This window comes from Urocitellus parryii, chromosome 5, assembly GCF_045843805.1.
Source record: "Urocitellus parryii isolate mUroPar1 chromosome 5, mUroPar1.hap1, whole genome shotgun sequence".
In the NCBI taxonomy this organism is placed as follows: Eukaryota; Metazoa; Chordata; class Mammalia; order Rodentia; family Sciuridae; genus Urocitellus; species Urocitellus parryii.
In genome coordinates this window covers 136,190,851-136,196,859 of record NC_135535.1, presented here as the reverse complement: position 1 = coordinate 136,196,859, position 6,009 = coordinate 136,190,851, and positions in this window count along the sequence as shown.

Here is a 6,009-nt window from a genome sequence, read left to right as displayed (position 1 = left end):
TGTATGTGAATCTATCTAAGCAGACCCGAATAAGAGAATCTTCCTGTTGATTTGATGAAATGAAGAGATATGTTGAGAAAACCACATTGCTAGAACAGCATGTGGCTTCTAAGACCTGACAGCGACCTCTATTGGATAACTAGCAAAAAAACGGACCCATAGTCATATGGCCACAAGAAATTGATTGGGCCTAAAACCTGTTGCTACTTGGAAGCCTGTTCTTGCATAACAAAGCCTCCTACTGAGAGACCAACCTTGACTGCAGCCTGTGAAATCCTGGGCAGACAACCCAGCTACACTATGCCTAGACTCCTCACCCACAGAAACAGTGAAATAATAAATATGTGGTTCTAAATTGCTAAATTTGTGGTAATTTGTTATCAGAAATAGTAAACTATTACTACTAATTATTATTGTTAATATATAATAATTATTTTATATAATAAATATAATATTTAATTCATTATATTATGTCTATTCTACATAATGTTATTATGTGATCTATAATTTGTTACATACAACATATCACATTTATAAACCATATCATACTATGATACTGTATATATTGTTATTATTCTGTCTATATGGTTGAAAATTTGATAGATCCTATTCATTATTTCATTTATTTCCCTTTGGCCAGATAGATGAACTTCCTTGAGCTTTTGTTTTACAGATCTTCTGGTGATTGAGACACTCAGTGTTTATCTGAAAAAGTCTTTCTTTTTTTTTTTTTTGTCTTCATTTCTAAAAGAATGTTTTTAAAAGAATAGAATTTTAGAATGGCATGTTTCATAGTTTTTTTTTTCCGTTGCTTTAAAAATGTTCATTGTCTTCTGACATGCATCATTTCTGATACATCTGTGGTTTCTCTCTTTGCTTCTTTGTATATAATGCATCTTTTCCTTGTCTTCTTTTAATAGTTTCTGTTTATCAGTGATTTTCAGCAATTTAATTTGGGTGAGCCTTGATGTGGTTTTTGACACTGCTTAGGGTTTTCTGAGGTTCTTGGATCTTTGGATTTATATTTTTCATCAAATTTGAAAATTTGTAGAACATTATTTCCTGAAATAATTTTTATATCCCCACTTTTTTCTGACTCTAATTACATGAATTTTAGACCACTGTATGCTGACCCACAAGTCACTGAAGTTGAGTATTTTCTCCTGTGTTTTTCCTCTGGGTGCTTCATTTTAGATTGTTTCTGTTCCCATATCTTTGCATTTGTAGATTTTTTCTTTTGCAGTGCCTAAACTGCTGTAATTACATATGATGGTTTTTGTATTTTAGATTCTGTGTTTGTCATCTCTAGAAATTCCATTTGGGTGAGTTTTATATCTTCTGTTTTTCTCCTCCATATTTTCATGTTTTTCTTTAACTCTTTGAGTATAGCAGCCATATTTCAGCATTATTTTAACATGATTTCTGCTTATGCAATTATCTTGTTTACAAAATCTTTTCTACAGTTTTATTTTTCTTCTTGTTATGGTCCTTCATTGCATGCTTAATAATTTTTTATTGGACATTGAATTTTGTTTTGCTGAGTGCTAGGTTTTCTTTTATTCCTTTTTAGAGGGTTGGAAATTCTTGGACAGTCAAGCAATCTATTTGCAGACAAGTTTAATCATTCTGAGACTTGTTATCTCCTCACTGGCAAGTCTAGAATTCCATTTGCTCTGAGGACCTTTTGCCCTACTCTGAAAATGCACCATCAGAAGACTCTACTCTGTGCCCCTTGTAAGCAAAAATGTCTATGTTGGCTCCATAGGAACTCAAATTTGTCCCTGTGTGCACTATTCACATGCTAAGAATTGGTCTGTGTACAGTTCCCTAGTAACATTCTTTCTCTGAAAGTTTCATTTCATCCACCGTTGTGTATTTTGTCTTTGAAGGTGCAAGTTATAATTTAGCCCAAGGCTGAAGGGCATGCCTCTCCATGTTTCTGGAGCTCTTTTCCTGCATTGCATTGCTGCATTTTTTTTTCCAACTAGCATTCTGACTCACAAATTTTGTTCTTCTCATCTTCCTTAAATCAACCAGAGCACTGAGCTCAAGGGAGAAAATCAAGGTTTCATGGCTTGTCGCCCTCTCAGGGATTACAGTCTTATGCTGCCTAATGTCCAATGTCTGAAAATTCTTATTTATTATTTTGATTTCAATGTCTGGTTTGGTGGGATGGTGGGATGATAATTTCAGAGCCTGTTACTTTCTAAAGATCAGAAACAAAAGTCAAGATTCTTTTAAAAAATTATAACACTCAGCTATGAATTACCATTATAACTTGATGCATGGAAGGTAACTCTAAAAATAGTCATATGTACCTATTATAATTTTATTTTCATATAAAATTGTATTTCTTACTATCAATATGCTATAGAAAATACTCAAGTAAGCCAACCCTTTAAATTTAGATGGAAACCTATGCAATCATTGAGTTTGGTAACTTACCCACATTATCTGAGTTCATAAATAAAATCGGATCAGAATTGTATCTCCAGAATGCTGGTCCATTGTACTACTTCTACTACACAAATATTTCTTTCTTTATAAAGACTTTCTGCTTCCTCTCTAATATCTCTAATCTACTTATCTAACTTCCTCTAATTCTCTGGAACAGTTTTCACCATGATGTAGTACTGGTCCACATTTTTCCCATCTGCAAAATGGAGATAATGTTAGTATCACTGATATTGGATTTCTTTGAGATAACACATTGAAAGAATTTAGAATAATTCAATGACTCTATGCTTTTATTCCATCAAATCCTAACTTTTCCACCTGTCTTTCAAGACTTTCCCATAATCTGAGTCTGCCTGCTTTTACAAAGGTAATTGTCTCTGCTTCCTAACCAGCTGCACATCTTTCATTCAAACAGATTTGTATCAAGTGTTCTCTCTCACACATCTCATTGGCAGAATTTGCCCACACTATTTACCTTAAACCAAATGGAGTCAAATTAAAATTAAGTCCCAACATTAAATTTCTCAGTCAAATAGGATTTTATTTCTATAGCTATATCTTAGGAAAATTTCTTTTTAATTAATAATTTATTTTCAATAGGAATTTCATGGTATATTAGCATCACTGTCACCAGCTATATCAATTAAATATTTTTAATTTGATTATGCACTACATGTTCAGTGAGTGAACATTGGCAGCTTCTAGAAAGGAGAAAACTTTTCACATTGAACCAGTTTTCAATTCCACCAAAACCCTGCTTTATGCAGAGATTGAGCAGTCAGGTGTCTCCATAGTGACAGTGTGTCTTTATAATCTCTGCAAAGACTCCAGGAAGGGTAGTAAAAAAAAAAAAAAATAAGTAAACCTATTCAGCATTTCAGTGACAAAGACATGTTACTGTCATTTAGAATGAATTTAAGAATTAGTAAAAAATCTGGGTCTTGAACCCAGAGTTATTTGAATCCAAGTCCTAGGCTCTTAATGGTTGTTGCTCTGAAGACACAAGTGAAGATGGCCAGAATATTCCTTATCAGGGAAGGTCAGAGCACCTGGTTTTCAGAGAATTCCTGGGGATCGGCCAGTGAACAAGGACAGAATTTAGGATAGATTAAAGTCAACAGAGAGACTAAGACAAAATTAATGTCACAATAGCCAGAGACTGAAAGGGAGTGGCTGAACCAACAACAGGGGCCAGGAATGAAATGGGTAATGTCGGTACAAAGTAGGAGTGCAGGTTCATATGTAAAACAGGTTACACAAGTTCTGAGTCAAAACAAGTTGGCAGAGAACAGGGCCAGGGCTGCTGGCCTGGTTGGTAGTCATTGGGCAAACCTGTCAACAGATGTGTCATGATGACTCTTCATAAAACCAAAGGTAGCAGCTGGCCACCATCTACTGACCCTCCCCAACCTCAGTCCCCTCAATGATATTTCCCTGCAATGCTGGAGAGTCACCCAAACCTCAGCAGAACACACTTCCCCCTTTAATAGAGCAGAATCTGCTGTTTTTAGAAGTCACTGTACCCTGTAAGGCCTGAGCCTTATTTTCATACTGAGACTTCTTACCTGAAGCTGAACACTTTCACATCTTTTGTGTTCCATCTTCCAGGCACAGCCCTTTCTATGTGGGTTACAACTACTGTATCCCACTCCCAAGATGGTGCCAGGTAGACACAGGTTGTGAAACGAACCAGTTCTCTGTGAAGGTTCCTCTCTAGGACATTGTGAGCACTACCATTAATGATAAAGATCATCACAACAAAAATTCCTCTTATTTCTAGCCACTTCATGTTTTTTTTTTCAAAGTGCTTTCTCAGGCATAATTTACTTTCCTTTTTATTAGTTGAAATGCAACAGGGAATTGCTATGGAATGGATGGATGTTCATGTTAGTATGTTTAAACCATGAGGATTTCAGAAGCATCTCTACTTCACATTGACTGGATATCTCTGGAAAGGTTGATTTTTTTTTTTTTTAAGAATTCTTGCAATGTCCTTTTCTACATAATAGAGACATATACTTCTGCCTACACCATGAAGACCAAACACACACATGAAGCAGTTTAGAACAGCATGACACCTAAACATACAGACCCTTCTGTCTTGGCTCTTATTGTCTTTAGATTTAAAGACATATTATCTTAACACTATAATTCACATTTTCCCCATACGCAAAATGGAGATTATGTTAATATTAGTATCATTGGAGTGCTGTGAGATAATGCAATAAAATTAAAAAATTTAAAAAGTGGAAAAATAAACTTCTTGATTTACATAGGAATAAAATATATTAAGATATTGAGTGACATGAAAAGTCATACTTAATGACAAAAGTTGTTTCTTTGCCTTCTTAAGTCATGGATATATTTTATTTTGTTAATATTAACAGAAAGCATGTCTATTTAATTTAAGCCTTTAAAATTTGCCAGGTTCTGTGTTAAATGCTTTCTGTGCATGATCTCATATGCTTCTCATAGTATGAAGAAGATGGACTCTATGTCTCCCTCATTTTACATCTGAGGAGAATGAATATCTGGGAAGTTATGGACCCAAAAGCTGTCCTACTACAGACCAAGCATTCTTGACTAACCATGACTCTCCCCTGCCTAATCACAATGCTATCTTGCCTTTCGGTGCATTTTTGCCTGTATAATGGTATTTTCAGCCCATTTTTCTCTATTTATTCACATATTTTATTTAGTATTATGCTCTCTACTATGGGAAGAGGAGGGAAAATGGTATGGAATGTGTGGAAGCAAATAGGGGATTCCTTCCTATTTATTGAGCTCCTGCTATGTACCAAGTTCATACATATGACCTCACTCAGTCCTAATAATCTTTGTAAGTTAGACATCTGTATTATCTTGTTACATTGAGGAACCAGAAATCATTAAGTTCTCAAAGACAAAGCAAATAACTAGCTGTCTGTTCTAGTTGCCAAGAGCTTTACTATATGCTCTCAAGGTTGTGAGCTTGATATGGATATAATTCTATGTGTGCGAAAGGTAACAGGATATAATAGATGTGAAATATCCGGTGAATGTTAGGCATGGGGTGTTGTTGAGCCTCGAAGCATGGGAAGACCATAGAAGGCTGAAGCATCAGAGAAGACATTCCAGAGGAGGAAAAGGATGACCAAAGTAGTGAAAGAAGTTTCAGAGTATCTGCAGACAGATAAAAAAGCAAAGAATGCGAGGTGGTCTGGGTTCCAAATGAACTCAGAAGGGAGCCAGCTTCTTGAAGGCAATGGCTATATCTATACATTATCACATTTGCAAGCATCAATCACCTCGGTAGAGTTAGTGATCAATAAATGACTAAGGCTGGGATTGTCATCTCTGTTCTGAAGCACTTGATTGAATCATGTAGAAACTGGGCATTTTTATGACATATGATTAATATACCTTTGGCTAAGACTCATTTCTCAATATTTTCTTGGTATAAATAAAAGGGCTATAGACATGATTTTATTAAATAAGATCTGAGCCTTGAAAGAGAAAGGCTGGTGGGCAGACACAAAAGATTCACAGGGAGGCACCTCTATGGTGTGTATG